This window comes from Ochotona curzoniae, unplaced genomic scaffold (genome assembly GCF_017591425.1).
Source record: "Ochotona curzoniae isolate NIBS_2020 unplaced genomic scaffold, NIBS_Ocur_1.0 contig_2210, whole genome shotgun sequence".
NCBI lineage: Eukaryota > Metazoa > Chordata > Mammalia > Lagomorpha > Ochotonidae > Ochotona > Ochotona curzoniae.
Window position 1 is genome coordinate 18,215,401 of NW_024465369.1, and position 25,774 is coordinate 18,241,174.

Sequence of the window (25,774 nt, forward strand, 5' to 3'; positions counted from 1 at the left end):
CAATACATGCAATTTATGAATAAATGAAAATTTAAAATAATCAAACTGTGAGAAGCAAATAATAGAAGCAGATCATGAGCATAGATGTACCATAGTTCTTTATCTATTCCTCTTTCGATCAGCACCTGAGTTGTTTCCATGTCTTCGCTATTGTAGATTGTATTGATATAAGTATGGGACTACAGGTCACTTTCTCAAATGCAGATTTCATTTCCTTTGGATATATTCCCAGAAGTCAGATAGCTGGGTCATATGGTAGATCAATTTTCAGATGTCTTAGCACTCTTCATACTGACTTCTGTAATGGCTGTATTAGTCTACATTCCACCAACAGTGAAGTAGAGTACCTTTATCCCCACATTCATGCCAGCAGATATTGTTAGTAGAGTTCTGAATTCAAGGCAGGCTCACTGGGGTTAGGTGGAACCTCAATGTAGTTTCTATTTGTATTTCTCAGATAGCTAGGGAACCTGAACATTTTTTTCACATGTCTATTAGGCATTTGAAGTTGTTCTTTTGAAAAATGCCTGCTCTTTCCTTTGCCTATTTCTTCACAGAATCATTTCTTTTGCTGTCGTTGAGTTCCTGATAGTCTTTGTAAATCCTGGATAGTAGCACCTTATCAGTTGTGCAGTGTGCAAAGATTTTCTCCTGGTTGCTTCTTCACTTTGTGATCATCTGCTTTGCGGTACAAAAGCTTCTTAGAAAAGACCAATATGATATGTTCTTTCTGATATAAGGCAATCTTCATATAAAATACAAGCTCAATATATATGTAGGTGCATATACATGTATATATATATATATATATATACTCACCTAGAGGAACTGTATAATGGAGAATAGCATACTAAGAGGTGAAGATGCATTGTAGTATGCATCTCCACTCCCAAATAAAATATGGACTCACAATGAAACTATTAAATATATCTTGAATATACAATGCTGGACTTTCTACCATTGTCTATACCTACAATGTCAGGATACACTTAAACAGCAAAATGGTGGACTTTTGATTGTTGTTGAAGGATTAAACTAATTTAATAATATAGTGGAAAATAGTGGAGGGGAGGGAATTTGGGGAAGTTGAAGGGGAATCCCTGAGCCTATGAAACTGTACTATGAAAATTAAAATTTAAAAAAAGAAGAGATAAGCAATGACTATAGTCTTAGAAGTTTCTATACAGTGAAAATTCTGATTGCAGGAGTTAATCTAAAATGCTAATGTTTTGAAAATCATCAGGATGTGGAAGACAGGGACTCATTTTTTTTTTTAAGATTTATTTATTTTTATGAACAAAGTCAGATATACAGAGAGGAGGAGAGACAGAGAGGAAGATCTTCCATCCAATGATTCACTCCCCAAGTGGCCGCAATGGCCAGTGCTGAGCTGATCCAGAGCCATGAGCCAGGAACTTCCAGGTCTCCCATGCAAGTGCAGGGTCCCAAGGCTTTGGGCCGTCCTTGACTGCTTTCCCAGGCCACGAACAGAGAGCTGGATGGGAAGTGAAGCTGTCGGCATAAGAACTGGTGCCCATATGGGATTCCAACGTGTTCAAGGCGAGGACTTTAGCCACTAGGCCAAGGCTCCGGGCCCAGGGACTCCTTCTTAATAGTTGTAAATAGAAGAGTACGTTAAGCAAAACAAATATTCAAATAAGGAATGGTATGTAGAAGTTCATAACTGCAAGTTAAGGAAATGTACTATATATATAATAAAGTGTAGTAAATTATTCTAAAAGATAGCAGATTAAAACAACAAGCATTTACTATCACATAGTTTCTGCATCAAGAATCTGGGAAAATTCCATCTAGGTGGTTTTGGTTCATGGTTTCTTTTGAGAATTCAGTCAATCTCAGACTTTACTAGTGGGAAATTCCATGTCCAAACTCATGTGCCTTTGACAGACCTCGGACTATCTTAGATGGCAGGAACTCTTCACGGAGCTGTCTCATAATGTAGAAATGATATGAAATGAATGAGACCACACTCAAGAAGGGAGACAAAGTCTTTTTATATCCCAACCTCATAAATGATATCCAATCATTTCTACAGTAGTATATGCATAGAAGATTGACACTCATTCAAGGCCTTAGGTACTGGAGCATAGAAATACTAGGAGACAAGGATCCCTGAATGCCATTTCAGAGGCTTTCTGACACCAAATGTCTATGACAATTTACAGGTTTTACAACTCTGAAATGGATAAGATTATAAATGACATTGAACTGATAATTGCTGAAGCACTTTTTGAATGTATTCTTAAGTGATAATGTTCTGCAACAAAGGAACAAGAATAAATAATATTATAAATTATTTTTCAGTTTTTCTCTCAGAGTATGTGAATACCTCATTTTTTCATCACAATTAAACTGACTATATGGAAGCTGGTAATAAAGACGTGGTCTGGACCCAAGATCCTGACTTTCAGTAGGTCAGACCTGATGGATCTAATTTGTCAGAAGATGAGTGGCATTTCTGATGATATTGTGCATTGAGCTTCAAGGTTCTCTCTATCAGAATATGTGAAGGCCTACATGTAATGGGGAGATGCTGTCAGTACATAAACATGTACCAAAAATCCAACATGTTGAAAGACTTCCCAATACAGTTAGTCATTACAAGAAGCATAAATCTCTTGGGAGAACTTAGGCTCAAAGTAAGAGAAAATTCTAATTCACTTGTGTTTTACAAGGAAATATGTTTCCTCATGTAGATTAAAGAAACAAATCAGAGACTGAAGAAGTACCAGGAGTGATTTTGATTGTTTCACGATGCTGTCAACTTTCTATTTCTTCATCTTAATAATTATTTCAACTGTTTGCCCCCACTTGGATTGATTATCTGTCATGTTCATGTAAGTGGTGGCATGAAACCTAACATGTGAATGCCAAGATTTATGTCTTTATGTTGGCAATATGGCAAGAAGGAAAAATGCAAACATTATTGCAAAAGCTGAAAATACTGTTTATTCTGGTTCTGGTCATGTGCTCACTTCAGATTGGATTGTGGTGGTTAGGTGATTATGGATTCAGATTTTCCCTAGCCAGTCAAGAGTCCATTCTTAAAGTTATTTTATTCATTAAGTGATTAATTTGAAGAGGTTAAAGTCATCCAAATGCCAAGGCTGAGATTAAGAAAATGAGTAATACATCTAGAGATGTAATAATTCTTAATTGAGAATATATCTTAAGGGTTTTAAAAAAATCCCAACTTGATATCACAGTTCAAGTAGAAATAAGCAGAAATATAAATCATAATGTAAAAATTACATGTTCGGTTGGTACTTGATAGATACAAACTAGAGATTTAAAAGCTTTGGCTAGTTTCAAAAAGATTTTTCCTTGCATACTTCCATTTCTTCAAGAGTCTTAGCATTCTTGATCCATAATTCTTTTAGAATCTCTTCTCTGTGTGGGCTATATTAGCCTGCCATCATTCGCAGAGAAATAATTGTAAGAAGAGGAAAAAATAACCAATTATTCCCATCAATGGACAACTCACTTATTGCTAAAGTGGATATTCACTCAATGCATAAGTGTTTCTGAAAGTGCTTATGGACAAAATGTTGATTGCTGGCTTCTGGGAAATGGATAATTGGTGACACATTTAAGGAATAAGTCTTTGAAAAGCTCTGACACATGCTTTGTAATCCAGAAGGTCAAAGCAAGACCCAGTATATGTTCAGGAATTTCCTGAAAAGGTTCTCAATGCTTCCCATCCCGTATCTCTTTAACTCCTGATTTCTAGCTGACCTTTGGGGTGTAAAGAAGAAGAAAAGGATAACTAAGGCAGAGATGTAAATGAGTTTGTTGTGTGATGAAAGTATGTCCAGCGCATTATCAGATCCCTGTTGCAAGCATGGTGACAGAATTCATTGCCAGTTATTTGGTTCTAGGGAATCTGTACAAACCTAGATGATGACAAAGATAACAGGAGTTTAGAAGTCACACTAAGTAAGGACACATATATTACAAAGCTAGCTGAGGAATATCCCTGAGCAAGCACTATAATGGTTATAACAAGGAGTAACAAAAGGCCTGCAGAGGGGAGAATCTGGTTTTAGACTTGCCATATTTTAATAATCATAGTACAGATTTCAACAAAACATTTTCTAATGTAAATAACCAAAAGTGTATATCCCCCATCAACAATTAGGCAATCAGCTGAAACTATTTCTGAGGAAAAAGTTGGACTCAACTAACAACATTTTAGTACAGCTATATTTTAACTCGCTCACATGGTTAAAGGAAAGGGTGAACAAAGAACTAAAGATAGTGCTGTAGTTTGGATATATGTCCCTTCCAAAATGCTTGTAAAACTTAATACTCATTTTGAAATGATATGATCTTTGGGAGATGATTACATTCTGAGAACTCTACCATCATAAATGGGCTTTGCATCCTCATAAAAGGAGTTGAGGTTGAAGGAGGTTTCCTTTGCTTTTTCATCCCCTTCCCTGTGTTAGAACACAGTGTTCCTCCCTTTTGTAGGATGTAACAAGAGGACCTCCTCTGAGAAGCAGAAAGCAGACCCCATGAGACACCGATCTTATCAGATCCCTGATCTTCTCTGGGTACAGAACCCTGACAAATAAATTTCTGTTTTTCCAAAATAACCTAACTTCAGGTATTTGTACAATAACAGCACTAATGAATCAAGACATGAGACATAAGAATAATGTCTCGCCTATTGTTAATAGGAATATAAGTATTAAAAGAGCATAAAAAATTTTATAATTTATATGGAAATAACCTAAAAACTTGACTAGAAGGTTCAGCAGCATGTTCGAAGAAGTATAAGAATCAGTGAACTTGAAGATAAATCCATTATGATTATCTGATCTGAGGATGTGAAAATTCAACAGACCTGTAGGATACCATCAAGAAAAACAACACGAGTTTCAGAAAGAGAGGAGAGAAAGCAGATTTCAATATGTGATAGAACAGTAGGACATTGTATTAGCAGTGAAAAAAGACATGAACAACAAAGCAACACCACCAAGCAGATATTTATGAACATTCCACACAATTGCAGTTAGAATATGAATTTTCTTGTTTATGTGGAATATACTCTAAGAAAAACTATAGACTAAGATGTGAAATGAGTCTCAGTAAACTTTAAAAGAGATGTTTATATAAAGCTTGTTTTTCCCAAAACAGTAGAGTAACATTAAGAGTCAATTGCAGAGGAAATGTGGAAAATTAAAAAATATAAGGAAATCAAATAACATACTCAGATAACCAGTGAGACAAAAATGAAACCACAATGGAACTACATAATAATTGAGATGAACAAAATAAAAACACAACCTACCAAAAATGTAAAGAGTACCACAAAATGAGAAGTAGAGCAGCTGGGACATGAGCCAGTGCCCATATGGGATCCTGGGGTGTGTAAAGTGAGGATTTAGCCACTGAGCCATCATGCCCGGCCCTAGGTACTTTATCTTAAGGGAAATGTATTTCTCATCGTTCTGGGGTCTGCAAAATCCAAAAGGAATGTGCAGATAAATTGTGTCATTTTCTGGTCCACAGATGGTAACTTCTCATTGTGTTCTCACATGGTGGAAGAAGCAAGCAGCACCTTGCTGCCTGTTGTGGAAGGGCATTAATCCATGGACAAGTTAACAGCCTTCATAACACTTTCAAAGTCCTTACCTTCTAATATCAGACACCATCGAGCGTGTTCAGGGTGGGTTGGCCATAGATCTTACCTTCTAATATCATCACCTTTGTGGCTTAAGTGTTAACATGGGACTTTTAGGAGAACATAAACATTCAGCCCATAGCACATTCCTAAAGGAGTATGGGTCAAAAGATAATATTCAAAATATATGAAGCAACTAAGCAGAGAAAAATACAAATCCACAAATGTGAAGATTTAAAAGGCTTCTTTTTGTTTGTGCTAGAATAAATAAATGATGAGCTCATGAGCAACTTCAACAACCTTATCAATTCACTTGGCTTAACTGATCTTCATGGAACAATAAATCTGAACATAGCAAAGTAAACATTCTTTTAAAGTACACAGCAAACATTCACTAAATTGACCCTAAAACAAATCTTAGCAAATTCAGAGGATTAAGAAAAGTAAAAATGTAATGCTTCTTATCAGAAAATAAACAGGCAAGCTGCATATTGTGAGGAACTATTAACATTGTTTACATCAAGGACATGTATCCAGAACATACAAATTGTTCTTAAAACTCAGTTATGGGAGAAAAAGCAATCTTTTATTCAGTTACTTCATAAAGTATAGCAATGAAGCACATGAAAAACTGGCCAATGTCATTAGTCACCAGGGAGTTGTAAGTAAATAAGATAGCAGGTAGAGTAGTGTAAAATTAGAAAGATAGACAACACTACCCTTGATCTTAGCTGAAAGAATGAGAAGAAATGAAAGATAGACAATACAAAGCCCTGAGGGAATTTAGAGCAATTGTAACTCTTGTGTATTGCTAGCTGGCATGTAAATTAGTGGAATTATGTTGGAAAACTGCAAATTTCTTATAGTTACATTGCTAATCCCATCCTGACTCAGCTCTCCCACTCCCAAACAGTTATCCAACAAAAAAATAATTATTCAAGATACAGCAATTTTACTAATAACATCTTCAAGCTGGAAACAACCCACATACCCAGAAATGAGAGAATGAATAAGCAGGAGATACCACTCAACAATAAAAAGCAACAAAGTAAGGACAGTAATGCAGCCTATAGGAAGTGGGGAGGGGAAAGTGGCATGGTGCAGACTGACGTTGTAAGGGCACAAAAAGACGCCTACAGTGACAGAAATAATCTGCTTTTTGAAGGTATGTGGGTGTGTGTATTTGTTAAAATTAGTTGATTGTACTCTGAAAAACTACACATCTCCATTAGTAATGAAAAGAGAAACTCTTTTTGGGAGAAGTACTGATAAATGTGAGCTTCTGTTTTATTTTTTTCCCCTATTAATAGTTTTCTTGTCATCTTTAAGGTTATATGAGAGAAAGCATAAAAAACTAAACCTTTTGGTAAGAAAAAAATAGATTAAGAAAATCATAGAATGCCTGAAAATTCAACGATATTATGGTGTTGTTTTTTACTTTCTATAGCTTTATGCTTCAATGATAGAGGTTAAGGTTCATTTAATACACCTTATATTTCAAGGATGCATCATCATGAAAGGGTGGTTGTGTTTATTCCCACGCACCTGCAGAGACCCATAACCCACTCACCACTGGTGAGTAAGCAGGAATGAAGAATATTTAAAATCTGTATGACTTCTTACCTGCTGATTTTAAGAGTAAGAAGAATATTAAATTCCTTGGGAAGAATACATAGTTTTTCTTTTACTAGTGCTTGCCCTATTTGTAAAATAAATATTGTATTTGTAGTTAATCTTCAATAACCTATGAGAAATAATTATTTATTACTCTTCTCTAATTAAAAGAAAGCTGAAGATGTCTGAGGATTTAGTCTTGGCAAAGTACATTATGATAGGGACAGTCCATTGCCTTCCCCATACTGACATCATGTAAGTACTCCCCTTTTAAAAACTTTAAGTGTGGATGATACCCCTTCCCTTGTCATTTACAATGCAATTGATAGAGTATACACATTCAGAAAATATTTTTGCTGTGTTAATTTTCAAGGAAGAAAAAAGCCAGTGGTGCAAGAAATAAAAATGAACAATAAAATGCAAGTTTTGTAGCTATTCTTTCCAAGAATGTTTTTCTCAAGATGTCTAGCAGGGTTTTTTGTCTTAATATAAAAGGATGGTTTTTCTTTTTTTTCATTCTTCTTCGGTATCTACTTCTGTCTCTTATTGGCAAAATTGTAATATAGGGAAATTGGGAATACCTGCTGTAATTCATAGCTTTGCCATGTTTTACATCCAACTAAGCCCAAACTAGAAAGAAAGCATGTAATAATATCTTTGCAGGCACCAGGCATAAAGGCTCAATTGACTTAATCCTCCCCCTTGCAAGCGTCAGGATCTTAAATGGTTGCTGCTCTTGTCCTGGCTGCTCCACTTTCCTTCTAGTTCCCTGCTTATGTCCTAGCAAAGCAGTGAAGGATAGCGAAAGACTTGGTACCCTGCACTTACCTCAGAGACCCAAAAGAATTTCTTGGCTCCTGGCTTTGGATGGGCCATTTGGTGAGTGAACCAGAAGATGGAAATTCTTTCTCTCTGTCTCTTGTTCTCTCTATAAATCTGCCTTTCCAATGAAATAAATATTTTTTAATTCTTTTTTTGTTTTTTTTGCATTTTATTATTATTATTATTATTATCATTTTATGATACAATCCCATAGGCTCCTGGCATTTCCCTTATCCCTATCCCAATTCCCTCCCCCCACCTAGTGCCTCTATATCATTACTAAAATATATAGTTCCTCAAACTCAATCATATGTCCATCATTGCGGGCATGGACAATGGCAGAGAGTCCAGCATCCTATTGTCAAGATATAGTGAACAATTTCATTTTAAGTCCATCTTTGTCTGGAAGTAGAAATGCATACTACACTGCATCCTCACATCTGGATATTAGTCTCCATTTCACAACTACTGTACATCCCTTCAAATGAAAAGTCATGATACAAAATCAACAATAGAAGGAAAAATAGAAGTTTACAATGCCATGAAGTTAAATGACTTGTTACTAGACATGACAGTCTCCATTACACAGCTACTATACATCCCCTTAAATGAAAAGCCACAGAACAAAATCAACATCAGGGAGAAAAAAGAAATTAACAACACCATGAAGTTAAATTACACGCTATTAAATGACTAACGTGTAGCTGAAGAAATGAAAATCAAGAATGTTCTTGAAGAAAATGATGCTACTGTATGATCAACGAGTCATTGAATGATTTCATCAGAAGAAAGTGTTTTGAAAAGATGAAACTAACAGAAAATAACAAAACCCATACAATATAGTTTGAGCTGCTTTTTGTTGGTGAAGTGTGTCTCATTTAGACAATAAATAGATGAGTTTTGTTTTTTAATCCAGTCTACTAATCTATGACACTTGATTTAGCTTAAGCCATTTACATTCAATTCTCAGATTCTTCTGCTTGTTTCATTCTATTTTGGAGACTCTCTACTGTACTTTTAATTTTCTCTACTGTGTTCTTAATTTCTGACATACCAGCCTTGATTTGCTTTATTGCTTCCTTAATTTCTTTGAACTCTTGCATGAGCTTCTCATTTTTGCCCAGAATCTTTAAAATGAGTCTTATGGATTCTGTGTCCCCCTTTTCTCGACATCTTCCTCAGTTAACTCTGAGGTTGGCATAGGGTTTTCTCCTTCACAGGGGAGTTTTTGGTAATATTCATTGTGCCTTTGTCTCTTCTTTTGCTCTTGGTCATTGCACTTCTGGTTAGCAGAGTCTTCTCCTTGGGGCAGGTTTCTAAGCTGTGTCACCCACAGGTCTACAATGCGATTTTACTTGTTGAGGTTGGTACACAACTTTTTGCTTGCAGCCACTTGTGCAACAACCTCCAGTGAGTTCCAGGTCTGGGTTCTTATGTCAGATTTCCACCGTGGTCTCCACAGCCCCAGCTCTTGGTTCACCACTCTCCTCCTGCTGTGATACTGTGCTGAGGCTGCACTGTTGTCTCGGCAACCTTTCTCCCACTTTCAGTTGGAGCAGGTTCCAGGATTAGGGAGACACCAGGTGTCCTATATAGCTAGGTTGTTGGTGGTGCTGATCTTGGCGGAACCTCTTGGACATTAGGTCTGGGTGCCACAGGGACCTATTTTGACCGGTACAATGCCACAGTCGATATTGTCTTCCTGCGGGACTAGGGCAATCCACAGAGCTCAGTGAGTTCTCGTAAGCTCAGCATATGCACAGTTCACTGTTGTCCCCTGCAGTCCTAAAGCTATTGCAACAGTGTACAAAATGGCACCTGATGTACCACTACTAGAGTTTTTGATCTGTTGGCCGTCAGGTCTGAGGCTATCCAGACCTGCCCCAGGTGGAACCCATAGAATGCCACGTTGCTGTAGTTCACCAAGTCAGAAAAGAGCTCACTCCCAGCTCAGCACATGCTCAGTCCTTTCCCTTGCCTTTTCCTCCTTATGCAAAATGGCACCCAGTTCAGCTCTAGGGGGCTGACTGGGCTGTGAAATCCACCCTGTTCTCGCATTGTCCGACTGGTATCTGCTGCTCTATCTCTGCTCCTGGTCAAATCAAACAGACCAGCAGGAGTGACAGTTCTTTGTCTGGGCTCACCTCCCAAGCTCCCAGTGAAAGTCCCTTTTTACCTGGTTGCTGCTGGAGTTGTTGCTGCTGGTGGAGTTCAGATCGCCATTAGCTGAATGCTGCTTGAGTCACTGCAACACCACACCGCTGTGTCTGCTGCTTTCCTGTGTCTGTCAGTTTCCTGGTACCCCACAGCTATTGCTCTGTCCCTTCCTATTTCCTGGAATATGTCCTCTCTGCTTCATCTTGATTAAATGTTTTTCCATCCATTTAAACGTGTCCTTACCCTATTCTGCCGTCTTGATTCTCTCCAATGAAAATAAATAAATTTTTAAAGAAATCTTTGCAACCTCGGTCTGATATGCATTAACCGGACAATTTTTTCCTTTTAACATGAACATGGAATATTTTTGCATCTGTCCTCTGTTCTGTAAATGAAGCATTGCTGTTTGTATTTGACAGATTAGTTTCTTCCCACTCCTCGAGTTCTGCTCACATCAGGATGCTTCATGTATCTGTCTACAATTTTTTGGTCAGGAATGAGCAGGTAACCTAAGCCAAGCCAATTCAAGTAAATCTGTCTTTGTACAGAATTCCCCAAACATGACACTGTATAAAATCTCTCCCTCTCTCTTAGTCTCTCTCTCTCTCCTTAATTGTATTTGACTGGGTTTGCAAATTCTTTAAACTGGCTGCTATGTTGCAATCATGAGGAAAGAGCCCTTTGATATTAGATGCCACATGGAGGAAGTGGAGATGAGATAAAATGAATGAAATTAGATATAGATGATGTTGTTTTATCCTTTCTTCCAGCTGGGCCTCATGTCAGACACACACTTGAACTATTCCATTACTGGAACCAATGTATTCCATTTTCCGCTTCAAGCTAGCTTGAATTGGATTTTCTTTGCAATGGGAAGAATTTGCACTGATATGGGGCATATTACCTACAAAACAGAATTAGTAAGATGTATTGCTGTAAGAAAAGTTTGTGATAAGGTTATGTGGGGAGATTGAAGAAAATTTTTAACCCTCTTTACTACTTGGCTGTGATATCTTTTAAATTTTATGTCTTAGCATTTACTCTTTCAGGCACTACAGAATAATTTTAGACATTTTATCAAATGTATTGTTTCCAGCAATCCAAAGAGGTGTAGTTATTATTAAGCAGTTTTACATTGTATCCTGTAGTCAGAAAGGTTATACAATATTGTTTAGGTAACGTGTCTGGTAAAACTGGTGCCAGATTTGAGTCTACATGTGTTTGATTCTAAACCTGTGTAATTTATTATAATTTATATTATTTGAGTAATATGTGTGTATTGTTAATAATATTCCCTTAGTGTCACTTTTAGTACTAAGTTCAATACATAAGGTGTAATCACCATGTCACATTTACATTTATTATAGCAGATTTAATTGCATTGATTGAAACGTTTGTATCTTGTTTGTGTAGTTTATTCATATTGGAGCTTTAGGATGATATATGTAAAAAATTCAGTTTTACACAAATTTACAATTTTTCTTATTAGCTACATGCAACTTACACTTTTAAAATCCTGGATTTATTTGTCTGAAATAAAAGACATGATAGTTTCAACCATTTAGAGCGATGTCCACCAATATTCTGATCTTCATTTCTCAAGCAACTCCTTTTTTAAATATTTATTTTATTTTTATTAAAAAGTCAGATATACAGAGAGAAGAAGAGACAGAGAGAAAGATCTTCCTTCCAATGATTCACTCCCCAAGTGACCACAATGGCCGGTGCTGTGCTGATTCCAAGCCAGGAGCCAGGAGCTTCCTCCAAGTCTCCCACATGGGTGCTAAGGCTTTGGGCCATCCTTGACTGCTTTCCCACGCTACAATCAGGAAGCTGGATGGGAATTGGAGATGCTGGGATTAGAATCGGTGCCCATATGGGATCTCGGTGTGCTCAAGGCAAGGACATTAGCTGCTAGGCCACGGCACCAGGCCCTCAACCAACTCATTATTAGGGAAGCAGGGTTGGAAGAGAATAGAAATTAGCATTTATAAATGAAGATACAGGGGTATTTAGAAGAAGATACACCTAAAAAAGATGGAGGTTCAAAAAATAATTTATATTATAGAGTGGATTGACTGTTACTTTCAAGCATGACTATCTAGCAGAATTATTCAATGGGTGATTTTGTTAAGATCTGAATTGGGATTTTGCTTTGGTTCAGTTAAATCAGCGCTTTGAGATTATGGAGAAAAAAGTGGCACTTTTTCTTTATGTAATTGGAGACATTTTTATACATTTAATTACTCATTGACCTATTCATGAATTGATTAATTTCTTCATTTCTTCATTTATTCATCCTTTCAATTATTCAGTGATTCAATTATACTACTCACCCATTCACTAAGTCACTCATTTTCTTGCTCATTGATTCCCATATTTATTTAGCCAAAGGATCCATGCATACTTATCAAGCACCTAAACCCCATACTGATATTGAAGTGGACATGACAGAGTAGATCATTGTCTCATAAAGCCATCCATTGGTTGGGACTGTGCAGCTAAGAAATGTAGTCTGGGAAGTTATAGTTTATGCCCTTACTTTAAAGTTAGTAAAACTTGCTCAAATGCCATTTGCATAGTGGAATAGTAACCTCTTCATCCTGACACTTTTGAAGATACTGGAAATTCTAATTTTAAATGTATTGAAATGAGATGATGACTAAGGAGATTAAATAAATAATGCTTAATTACCACTTCCCTCTTACCATACTCTAAATAAACTTTGATTTAATATCTTCAGCTCAACGAGACAGATAATGATTACAAGTAATTTTATTTTTATTCTTGATCTCTCATCTATTTCTAGACAGTTCTAATTCCTACTAAAGGCTCACTTTCATCTTTTAATCCTTTAATTAAAATATCTCCAGCTTCCTACTTTGGCAAATTGAACTGTATTGGGTTGTTTTGTTTTATTTTGGGTGCTGCTTACTTGTTTGTACTAACTCACTCAGCCTTAGTGTGGTTCCTATTACGCAGCATACAGTTGCTGTTTGGGGTGAGAACAGACTGTAAGTATGCCATGTTCTCCATAGCAACACAGGTTTGAGATTTCTTATTTGCTGAATCCGAGGACTGTTAAAAAGTAAATTTACTTCTGGGGAGTAGTTCACATTTTAAAGTGATGTTTGTGTGTAAGTTAAAAATAACATACTCTCAGACTTCCTTGCAAATCAAAAGTGTATAAATTATACCAATTTTAACCATTTATTTTATTTTCATTTGAAAGACATTTTCACACAGAGAGAAAAGTAAATAGATCTTCCACTAGATGCTTCACTCTTCAAATGGCTGCAGAAGCCTGGTCTGTGTGAGGTTGAAGCAGGAATCCTGAAACTCCATCTGGATCTTCCTTGTGTGTGGCCCCACTGTTTTCCCAGGGACTTAAGCAGGAAGATGGATCATAGATGAAGCAGCTAAGACTCAAACTGCACTCATTTGGGATGCTGGTATCACAACCTGTGACTTGACTCATTATGTCACAACTGTAACAGTTTTATACATCCTTGCATTCTTACAATTCACAGGTTTCACATCTCAGACCAAAACTTCCCAAGTGAACTGGTACAAATGTTCATCAGAGAAGAAGGAATCAATCTGAATGAAAAAAGCTTATGAGAAATATGGGGTATCATGAGAAGACACTGTATTTGAATTAGTAGGATTCAAGAGCTTGAGGATGCCAAAAGGGTCAAATACATGCTCAAATGAATAATGTGAAAAAAGATTCTGAATCCTAGAGAGATATGCAACTGTTCAAGTACAGCAAGGTTACCTATCAGATTGAAACCAGTCAATTCTACTTCAAGACAAGACTGTCTCACTCTGCAAGGTTAAAAATAGAGAAGATTCTGAAAGCTGCAAGAGAAAACATGCCAAGCATCAATAAAAGGGTCCCAACTAGTATAGATATCTCAACAAATACCTCATAGGGCAGGATGGAGTATGATAAGATTTTTATAGTACTGGGAAAAAAATTGCAGACAAGAATCTGTTTAGACAAACTGTCATTAATATGTTAAAGAGGGATTAACATACTCCCAAACAAAACCTGAATTTGTCACAAATAGAACCTTGTTATAAGAAATGCTAAGTGAAGTTCTTTAAACTGAAAGATATACTAAAGCTAAGAAAAAAGTATTAAGACCTAGAAAACGTACTGTCAAGAGTAACCATGCCAACAAATTCAGAATGCTCTTATATTGTAAATGTGGCATGTAAAGCACTGACATCTTTACTTGGAACACCAAACAGAATTATCATTACTACACACAAATTTGAAAGTATCGGGACTATGGAAAGAGATAAAATGTATATTGAAAATTCAAAATATGAAAAAGAAAGAAGCACAAATGCAGAGTGAGTTATTAGGATTTTTTAATTCTTTTTTTTAATTTGGTATAACCAGTGATACATGATTATCATTTCAGAATTGAATGTTGTAGTCAAAAGATTTGCGTAAATTTTAAGATAACTAGAATGCAAAACCTGCACATGAACTTTGCCCCCAGATAAGCGAGGAATAGAAATATTCCACTGGAGAAAATCACTTGTTAAGATTGTAAGACAAGGGAAAAAATTATAATAAAAATATGTGGCAACCATCAAAACAGCATTAGGAAGAATTTACCTCTCAAAAACTACCTTTAATGTGGATAGACTAATGATACAATTAAAAGATGTGACTGAATGGATTGAAAACTAGGACCCAGCTTTATAATGCTCATAGGAATTCTGCTTCAGGACGAATATTGCGACACAGTGCATTAAACCACAACTTATCATACTTGCATCCCGAATGAATACTACTTCAAGTCCTGGCTTCTGAACCAGCTCACTGGTAGTACCCCTGGGAAGGTAATGAAAGCTGATCCAAGTACTTGGGCACTTGTCACACAAATGAGAGTCAGACGGAATTCCTGGCTTCTGGCTTTGGCTGGCCCAGCTCTGAACATTTGTAGCCATGTGGGGAGTGAACCAGTATAGGGAAGATCTTTGTTTGTATCTCTGAAACTCACTTTCAGATAAATAAATAAAGATGTCCTAGAAAATGTCTTTATCACCTCTATCACTGATTGGGAATGAACGCTGTGCTTTCAATAAGGGCTTACACACAGTACATAAGAGCTCATGATATTTGGAGCATTCAAAAGAGATCATTCGAAAGAAGCTTTCCTGAGCTATCTCTGGAATTGGTGGACACTTTTTCAAGTTAAGGATATGTGCTTATTGATTGATTCTAAACAATATGATGAACAATATTTTTTTCTGCAAAGCATTAATATCTGAACTGAAACAGAAATCTTTAAATAAAAATCTTTCAATGTTTTTTCAGTATGTGAATTCATTCTTTATGTTCTACTGCTATGAATTACATTTGAAGTGATTTGATATGTTATAAAAAACATAATAGTATATCTGAAGTATTTTGATTATATATTCTTCTGAAGCCTCCTTTTTATATTTTAATTAAATATGGTATTCATTTCTCATTGATTTCCCACGTTACAGAAAAGTTCTTTGAATGAATAAGCTTTCCCTGTGCCTGTCAAGCATATAGCATGTGTAGATAGGAAAAAGAATTTGTGGTTAACACAGGTACATTTGTATGAGATATCAAAATTTGCAAATAATCTGAGAACTAGAACATGTTGAGATGTACAATTTGTATAGATTCAATGGAGGTATTAAGCAACAGCAACTCCACCAGGGCTCACTGCAGTCATTGTCTTCAAGCTGCACCCTTCCCCGAATAATTTTTAAGTAAAGATTCTTTTTAATTTAAGTGATGTTTTCAAAACTAATTATTGTAATAAATAATATTTGTTTTGGGCCCAGCACAGTAGCCTAGTACCTAAAGTCCTTGCCTTGCATGTGCCAGACTCCCATATGAGTGCCAGTTCATGTCCTAGCTACTCCGCTTCCTACCCAGCTCCCTACTTGTGGCCTGGGAAAGTAGTACAGGATGACCCAAAGCATTGGGACCCTGCTCCTGCATAGGAGATCTTGAAGACACTCCTAGTTCCTGGCTTCAGATTGGCTCAGCTCCAGTCATTACGACCATTTGGGGAATGAACCAGTGGATGGAAGATCTTTCTCTCTGTCTCTCCTTCCTCTCTGTAAACCTGCTTTTCCAGTAAAAATAAATAAATCATTAATGAATCATTAATAAATAATATTTGTTCTAAAGCAGAATAATCAGAGAAAAATCAAAGGAAAGTGTGTAGAATCCACAAAATGTAGAATCTGTTCTAAATTTTTAATAATTGACAGTAGCCCTCATCTTAATTTCTTTCCATTTTTAGACAGTACAATGCAGACTTGAGATGACAGTAACCTTTCCAAGTATTTACTTTCGCACTGATTATAATTAAGACATATTGAGATAACAAACAGACTGAAGCTTCAAAAATGCCACTCAGACCCAGTAAGTGCACTTTAGCATTCTAACCTAAAAATATAATTATAGCAGTCTAAATAATGAAAAATACATTTATGTACAATGATATTCATGTGGCTGATCATTATAAAAAACTCATTATAGGACAGCATCTGGGACAAATATTTAAAATGTTTTATTATCAATATGATTCTGCTATTTTACTATTATTTCTGTTTCATTGCTAAAAAGCAATAGTGATAGTGATGAATTTAGTGAATTCATGATTACACAGCTATTAAGTGGTGTAACTGAGATTACATTCTACATGTGGGAGATCTCTCTCTGTGTTTCTCTTTCCACATCTGTTAATTTTAAACATTAATGTTAATGTAGTCATTACCAAGGCTAATGCTTTTTCTTATACCTTCTTGATGAATTGGTCCTTTATCACTATATAATGTCTTTTTATATTTCTTTTTGAAGACTTTTACTTAAAACCATCTTATAAAAGCTTATCTTTTATTTCATTTTTTGAAATCCAAAATTATTTGTTATTCTTAAACGTTATTGAATGGACTCTGATTTAGAAGTAGACACTCTCAGAAAAGCTCGCCTATGTCTCTTGGCAATCTATTCGTGGTGTTTTTCTTTCACCTCCTCCATTCTCTTGGCCAAACTTTAGCATATTCTGTTGCCTCTTCCTTATTCTTAGCTTGCTGTTTTCTCAGAGTGATGCACCAGCATTTGTGCTGGAAGAATCTTGGAGTAACCAGATACTCAGTCTTAGGTGCTCTGGTCCTGGGTTTCTTATCTTGTTTTTTTAGGGACTTCCTTTCAGTCATACTAATGTATGTGTTCTTCTTTAGAGAAACTGAAAAATTTGCAGATTTTGTTGGTTCTTTTTACCTTGATAAAGAGGCTCCATGGTATCAATCCAGAAATATCTTTCTCTCCTTTTCTTACAATAAGCAAGTTGAGAACACTCAGTTGGTATCAACAATACAACCCTGAGCTGATTTGTGCTTTCTTTCTCCAAATTCGTCTTTAACTGTACCAGGATTGCCCCTTGTTCAGCAGCAGGTGAACCCAGCGGTGGGTAAAGATGCCTTGCTCCATGGGAAAGCCTTGTTTGTCGTTTCTATCACTGATTTGAACCTTGTAGCCCTTCCACTTTTCACCAAAACGTGAGCAGCAACTTATTTGGCATATTCTTCTCGTAGAAAGTTTGAAGTTTATGTTCATCATCCACTTCAATGACTTTTTGGCAGCCAGTGACTGTCAAGGAGATATTAAGCTTCATTTTGAAGCAGTTGATCCCCTGCTATAAAGCCTATTTTATAAAGAGTTGCACATACCTGTACATGCTGAAAATGAAAAAAAAACATGGATGTATGAGTATACAAGACAAAGGTAGAATTTTGCAATGACACAATACACAACATTAAAAACTATTTTTATAGTTATTTACCCTTGTGAATTTTGACTTTATGTTAAAATGTTTATGCTGCTGATAACTGAGTTCTGATGTTTTTTTCTGCTTCCCAATATCAAAAGAAAATCAGGCCATCTTGCTGCCCTAAGAAAAGATCAAATTTCAAAACTAGAAGGGTTCTTTTAAATACCCATCACTTTTTCACTGTCAGAAAGTTAAATTTTTAAATTGGAATTCATCTGTATACATTTACCTGTAACAATGGGTTTTGTATTACTTTATGGTTTCGTATCATTAGTTGGCATTCTCCAAATTTTGCTTTAATAATATTCGCCATTTCTAATAAGGAAGGTTTAATGGTGATAAACTCCCTTAGCTTTTGTTTGTTGCAGTCTTTATGTCTCCTTCAACAAGCTGAATTAATGGGAGGGCCAGCTGGGGATGGCAGAGATGCCATGGCACTCTGAATACAAGAACAGTGCTTGGGTATTTCTGGGAGGGCTTCCTTATGAACAGATGGAAGGGGACATCATTTGTGTATATTCACAGTATGAAGAAGTTGCTAGTATTAATCTGGTGTAGGACACAAGACTGGAAAATACAAGAGTTTTGCTTCCTCTGCTGTGGAAACCAGAGGAGCACAATGCTGGCTGTTAGCAATTTTAGTGGGATCAAGAGCAAAAGAAGAACCATCCAAGTAGATCATGTGGCTAACTCTCAGGTTAATAATGTCTCAGAAGACATGGATGAGGTAACCAGAGAACTCCTGGAGATGGGCCATGGGGTTAGGTAGTCCCTTCCCCAAGTACATCTGAGGCTTCTGAAGATGACAAACCTATAAAAAAAAAAAGCACACAAACACAAATACGAGAAAAAGAGAAGCATGATGGGGAGGTACAAACAGAGCAACCATCCCCCTTTTCCTTGCTCAGAAGCAAAGCCATAAAGGAAAAGGATGAACCTGGGCCAAAGCCAGACAGCTCTAAGAGCTCCAAGATGGATCAAGGGTTGGAAGGCCTGAAGGGAAAATGGGGAGGATGTTGCAGGAGTTTGGGAAAGCTGCCGGATTGTGGTGCAAGTCTGACCTCTGGGAAAGCAAGGCAAGAAAAGATGATGGCTCATCCTTATTTCTTTGGACAGAGCATGGGTTCCTCCTAGTAAAAGATCCTGAAAGAGCTCACTGTAGTCTGTCACAGGTACTTTTAGGCAGTAAATGTACTTTGTTTTTACAGAAATAAATTATTTGAATGGCAGTAATGGGGAGGAGAATGGCAAGGAAAGAGGAGCAGAGAGATAGGGAGAGTGAAACAGAGAGAAAAAAAGAGTAAAAGAGAGAGAAATAATTTTTATCCACTGGGACTTGTTCAAGCTGAAGTCAGAAGCCAAGAACCCCATGTGGGTCTCCCACATGAGTGACAGGGATCTGGGTCCTAAGGCTAGGATGGGAAATGAAGCAGCTGGGAGTTGAACTGGCACTCTGAGGTGAGGTGCCAGTATTGTAGGTGGCAGCTTAACATGCAGCACATTAGTCTGAGTTCCATAGTTTCTACTTGATTTCGCAAAAGCAATTTCTAACTTTGTTGAATTTTTAATTTCTGTCATGTAATTAATATTTTTTATCAAATTGTTTATTATTTTATCACTCACCGAGGTTCCTTATGACAACTATTTTAAATTCTGTTTCAGGCAGTTCATTGCTCTCCATTTCTTAAGATGAGTTCCTGGAAAATACTGTGTTACTTTGGAAGTATCTATTTCCTTGATTGTTTCGTGGTCATTGAAACCTGGCATTATGGTGTCTGTATTTGAAAAAGTAGTCTCCTTGTTCAGAGATTCTCAACTGGCTTCTAGAGAGAAAGAATTTGACAAGTTAGCACAGCTGGGAATTCCATGGGTCACTCAGTGAGTGCTAGGACTTTCTGTTGCATTTGTGGCCTCCCACAACTCTTCCACTGGTCCTTATCAAAATGGGTATGCCTGTGGGTGCAAGGAGGGCTAAAATGTTCTATTCTGTTATCTTGCTTACATTTCTTCCAGGGCAAGTATTTTTTTTAATTTTATTTTATCTCACATAGTAGCTTGTAGTTGATTCTTAGCATATTGTAAGTGCTCATTAATGTTTGCATATTTGAAATATCATCCAGTGATAAAAATACATAGTCTTACTTTGAGTTGCTAAGTAAATAAAACAAACACTTTCTTATAGTTTAATGTTTTCAAAATTTTGGCATCCCTGAGCTGCTTACTCTGAATTCACTTTATTTCTTAGGAGAGATGACATGATGTAGGGCACTGGATCTGGTTCTTAGATCAGCAACATCAGTATCACTCAGAACCGAGAAGTCAGGGTTGTGCGTTCTTGGCTCTCAGCCCAGGCTGATGAGTCACAAGCTCGGGTGAGGTTCGGAAATCTCTCAGAATCTCCATTTGATTCTAGTAATGCTAAAGTTTAAATAGTACTAGTGTGGAGGAACAATGAAATTTTTATGAGAAGTATTGAATTCTAGTCCCATTTTGTATCCAGTTTTGTAGATTTGTATAGGTTACTCAACCTCTTTACATATGCATGTATTCATTTGCACAATTAATAATATGATTAAAAACATGTTCATGAGTATCGTACATTGATTATACCAGATTTATTTGCCAGGAGTCTTATACCTAAAAATAGTAGTCATTGCCATAGGGATGTTTCATTCCACATGGTTGAGCTTATAGCCTTTCAAAATGCCATATAGGGCTGCTCATGTATGATAGAACTCTTCATTAGCTATTACACAATTCTAGGCTTGGATTCTGAAAAAATCATTATTATAGCTTTTTTGTTTGTTCCTGGTGTAATTAGCTCTTTGCAACTAGGGAAACTTGTAGGCTGTTGTTAAGCACTAAACAAATACTCCTCTTCACAGCATATTGGTGATTAGCACTGCTAGATCTTGTATGTGCACCGAATGGGCACGTAAAGTAGATAAGCTCTTTTCAGGGAAGTCCAGCCAGGTATAAGTGATGGATGTAATTGAACCCTCTGGATAAAGAAGATTTTTTTTTTTTTTTGCCAGCATGACCAGTAGGAAGAATTGTACTGAATACTCACATTTTGATTGGCTCCTGTTACAAAATAAATATAAATTTCTTGTGTGCTGCGCTTTATGACTGATGGGGAAAAAGTGAAAAAAAAAAAAAAGCTTTGGAAAGGACCATTTCATTGGCAGGCCTCCTGGGCTATTATACTGTGACAAAGCTGAACTTTCCCCAGGGTATTAATCACCCAAAATGACCACCTGGAGGCTGAGTGAGGCCCCTTTGTTCAAGGTCTCTGGTTGCACAACTCTGTGATAAAAACCCTCACCATCTGTGATCAGCACTAGTGGCCAGCAGCCACGAGGTAATAAAACAAAAACATTCCCCTTCCACTTTATCCTGTCTCAGTGAGACAAAGGCTTAGCAGAGAGCATAGGTCATTAAATTCTGTTTAGACTTCTGGAGTTTAGACTTCTGTTTTCATCAATAAAATAAATGTTTAAAACTAAAGCCATTTAAAGGGGCAAAAGCAATGGGGCATTGACTTATTGGCCTCTAGATGATGCTAACTTCTTGCCATTGCATGCATTTCTAATAAAAGCCAGAAAAATTGGAGTGGTGAGTGTTCCCTATTGCCCACTTAAAATATATGTGTATTCTGGCCTACTTGTCCAGTGATCTTATTCATGTAAGATTAACTTTTTTGTATGTCCACGATCTTTGACTTGAGTATGTGAATAGTATTGCACTTGCATTGAACTTGAATTATAGCTCTGCATTTGCTAAGCAGAAGATTCTCTCTGCACTAAATGACTTTTTAAAGAGTTTCCTAATAAGCGATGGTGTTCAATATGTTGAGAGCCACATGTATCAAAGTGTTAGCTATTAAAATAGGTTGCCTTAATCAAATAGAATTAAATTTTCTTTAAAGGAGCCATTTGACTTTATCGTAAGGTACATTATATTGATAGGAAGGAGGAGTCAGACACATTTGCAGGTGTTAAAGAAGTGACTAGAAAGATCAATTAAAGTTTCCAGTTCTCTTCCTTCTCGTTCTTCAGTCACCTGATTCACTTGCTTTCAAGTTGACAGCAATATAGATCTCTCATCTTCATGCTGACTCTGGCTTTTTCTCAAGGCCCTAATCTGCCCTTGGCATTTTTGACTGCACAAACAACCCAAGTCACTCTGTTACCTTGAACTTGCACATTGCCATTCCATATAGATGACTATAAATATTTTAAAGATTACTTCTTTGTATTTTCACAACTTTGCACACTGACCTTCCACATACCCAAAAAAGAAATAAAAATAAGAGAAAAGACTAACTAAAAAGGAAACCGGCAGTGAAGAAAATAAAATGTGTGTGCTGTTATAGAGTCTGCCATTATAGCTCCATGAAAATTTTCTTCTAAAATGGAAAGAATTTACCATTGCAGTATTTATTGAACAAGAGTGATGGATATCTTCTTGCTTAATTCTTTGATTTTGGCTGCTTGTTTATGCATTGTCACTATGTTTGTAGAAACAGCCATGCATGATTGTTAGGCACCAAAGCAAGGCCTATTATCTTGTGGCAGGTACAATTTTTTATGATTGTTTTTGTCTCCCAAGTTGAATACGAATACACATACAGTCTTGGAGGTGCTATCCATACAATAGCCCAAGTAAAATATTATTGAACAGTGTGAAAAAGGGTTACAGTTGAATAACTATTATTTTGATTAGTATGATACTCTTATTTTGTTAAAAGCAAGGAGGAATTTATCTCAGTATTGTACATATTAATCAATTTATCATGGATATTGGGTATATTCTAAATAATACATTATTGCTAGTCTTCCACAAATTATATTTTATTTTTATAAAGGAATACATAAGATTATTGTTAAAACCTAGGAAAACAGGTAAAAATGTTAAAGGAGTAGAAGAACTGTAATCTTCATATCAAAAAGTAGCCTCTGAAATATTGGTTATTTAATCCTTTTTTGCGTATCACTTAAAAATAACAGTGTCACACTTCATCAAAGAACCCCTCACATCCTCTTCATTCCGACTGGGCCAGTGTCCTCCCCTACGACTGCAGCTTTCCCTCAGCTCTTCATTGTGTCCTACTAGACACAGCTCTTTAAAATAAGATCTCTAGGTGAGGGATCTCTGAGAGAAGGAAGTGATGTCTAATTCCTGTCTTTCACCTGTGACACCGTCTACCCTGTATCTACTGGCGTTTCAACTGCAATGTTGAAAAAACTTATGCACAGCTCCTGGCTCAGGGGCCTGGTGGCTAAAGTTCTCTCCTTGAAAGTGCCAGGATCCCATATGGGTGCTGGTTTTAATCCCAGCTACTCTACTTCCCATCCAGCTCCCTACTTGTGGCCTGGGAAAGCAGTCGAGGATGGCCCAAAGCCTTGGGACTCTGCACCTGTGTGGGAGACCAGGAAGAAGGTCCTGGCTCCTGGCTTCGGATCAGGGTAGCACTGGTCATCGTGCTCACTTGAGGAGTGAATTATCAGATGGACGATCTTTCTCTCTGTCTCTCCTCCTCTCTGTACACCTGACTTTATAATAAAAATAAGATAAATACTTAAAAAAAAACTTATGCACAAGAGAGATTGGATACAATTCTCTATACTATTTTTTCACTTAATATTTTGTTATTGTCTCATATTATTAAATTCCTTTAGGTTTGCTTTTGTTGAGGCACATCTTTCTATCACACTGCTATAGTATAATGTAAGCACTTTTGTGGTGTTAGATGATCAACTCCACTCCTTTATTTTATTTGCTGTTATAAAAAATAATGTATTACTGCAATGGAGTTAGTATAGCAAATGCTTTAAAGCATACATATTAACATTAAAATGGAGGGTTTGTTAAATTGGAAGATATGTTAGATGATGTTTTTAAATTAATTTTGAATTTCTTGGCTTCAATGGCATGTGCTTAAAGATAAAAGAAAAACATGTTATTATTTTTTGTGATAAATGCCAATGTTTTAGATGGTATGTAAGCAGAAGAAAAGAGAAAGAATGAGACAGAGAAAAAGATTAATGAAAACTTAATATTTGGTGAATCTAATTGCATAAATGGCCTGAATAGACATTTCTTCAAAGATATATTACCCACTAATTATAAGAGAAAGGCAAATCAAAGCCACACTGACTTAGCTCCTTACATCTGGTAGAATCACTGCTATCAAAAAGGAAAAAAAAGGATGTGGAAAAGAGATGACTCCATAGTGAAAATAAAAGTGAGTTTACAAGTTCAGCCAGGGGGCTGGGACAAAAGGAGCCCTCTGCAGCGTGGCAGCTGCAAAGAGTGTCCAAGCCAGTACAGACCCAATGCATGGGACTCAGCCCAAGGACACCATAGTCACACGGTGATTGAGTCCTATGCGTTCCCAGGCCTGAGAAATTTCTTCTATCAGGGTAAGTACACCATGAGGGAATCTTGGGAATTGGATTAAGCTCTGACTTCTCCCTGTCACCACCATCTTGTGGCAGGAAGAGTCTGGGCAGTGTTTAGCTGGGGATTTGGGGAAAAGGAACCCTCTGTAGTGTGGCAGCTGTGAAGGTTGCCCGAGCCTGGTCGGACCCAATGCTGGGGACTTGGCCCAAGGACACCATTGCCACACAGTGAGTGAGTCCTAAGCTTTGGGCAGCCAGTGTCCCCATTGGGTGCCAGGCTCTGCCTGCTGGCTGCCCAGTGGCAAGCTCTAGGGTTTTTAGGATATATAATTGCTGCCTAGGGATAGACATGGATAAGGCCAATGTGAGTATAGATGAGGAATGAACCCTTTGTGACTCCCAGTGACAGGGTCACAGAACTTGCTTGCAAGCATGGGGACTGAGAGCTGGTGGTTTGGAGGGGAAAGTCCTTAATATCTATTTGGGCCAGACTGATTCACCAGCCCACATGGGAATCCTGAGATGGGCTGTTAATGTAGAGTATCTTTGACTGCCTCACACCAGTTCACATGAAAGCTATGGCTGGGGGTCTGTCTGGCAGGGCTAGGTACCAGTACCTGACTGAGTGGTGAAACAGGGGACAGGTCACACTTGGCAGGGTCAAGACACTAACCAGCATGTGAGAAAACCAGGTCTAGGGGTAGATTTTGTGGGGGATGTGTGGGCCCAACCCTGTGAAAATATAAGTCCCACAGGTTAGCTCAAGAGTAGGGGTGGTCATGGGCTGAGCTACGTGTGACCATGGAACCTGGCATCACTTACGGGTAAAGGAACCAACAACAGTCTGGGCAGGCCAAGGCAACAGCATCCGAATGTGCATCCTAAAACAGGATGTGAGGTGGGCTGGGCTGCAGCTAGGTGGGGGCAGACTGGGCAGGGCTGAGCAAACCTTAACTTAAAGGAAGAACAGAAATCAGGCTGGAGCACAGATTATGCCGAGCTAGGTTCATATACCTACTGGTCTGCATGAGTCAGGGGTACTAGGCCATCGAAGGCAAAGGCTGAGACAGATGAGGGGCTAAGCCAACTGGGTCAGAGCAACCATTGGCACACATGTAATCTATTGCTAGGAATAGGTCCCGTTGGGGAGCTATGAGAGTACACCCTTGCTGGGTTGGAGTTCCCACTGGTGAGTGTGGGGCCTGGTGTTGGGGCTGCATTGTGGTCTGGATGTGGTTGCTGTATCCCTTGGCACAAATGTGAACTGGAGCTGGGTGCACAGAGCT

General features: G+C 37.4%; 2 pseudogenes; one reads left to right on the plus strand and one right to left on the minus strand.

Annotated features, from left to right (window-relative positions):
• Positions 1-17,192: 17,192 nt before the first annotated feature.
• On the minus strand, positions 17,193-17,928 carry LOC121150812 (annotated as a pseudogene).
• An 87-nt stretch (positions 17,929-18,015) lies between these two features.
• Positions 18,016-19,218, plus strand: LOC121150813 (annotated as a pseudogene).
• Positions 19,219-25,774: the final 6,556 nt, after the last annotated feature.